The sequence below is a fragment of the Grampus griseus genome (assembly GCF_964374135.1).
Source record: "Grampus griseus genome assembly, chromosome: 10".
Taxonomy (NCBI): domain Eukaryota; kingdom Metazoa; phylum Chordata; class Mammalia; order Artiodactyla; family Delphinidae; genus Grampus; species Grampus griseus.
Genome location: NC_139004.1, coordinates 31,470,430 through 31,470,956, shown reverse-complemented (window position 1 = coordinate 31,470,956; position 527 = coordinate 31,470,430).

The following is a 527-nucleotide window of genomic DNA, read 5'->3' as shown; positions in this document are numbered from 1 at the left end:
GGCTCCGGCAGCCGCGGCCACGGCGGCAGCTCCGACCGGGGGCGCGCTGGACGCGGGCCCCCAGCGCGCCACCGCAGCTGCAGCCCGGGCCGCCACAGCCGCCGCGCACCGCCCCCGCACCCAGAGCAGCCCCCTCCCCGCCGCCCCGCGCCGCCCCTGGGGCCCGGCCAAGCGCGCCTCCGCGGCCGCGGCTGGCGGTTGGAGGGCGCGAGCACGCGCCCGACACACCCCCCCCCGCCCTCCGGGGCTCCCCGCTCCTCCACTCAGGGAGCGGCCACAGGAGCCAGAAGTGGGGAGGAGCACGGAGGGCGGCGCGGGGCTGGGCGAGGGAAGGCGCGGGAAAGCGCGCGACCTGCTCTCCTCACGCTCCGCCTCCAAGCCGGCAAGATGGCGGCCGCCGAGCCGCCCACTTCCCCTCCCCCGGCGACCACGTGACCCCGAGAGCTCCGCGCCGGTTGGCCCTGGCGGAAGGGAAGGGATTAGCGGGAGTGGAGCCGGGTCTTCCGGGGATGCTCCAGGCCTTGGGA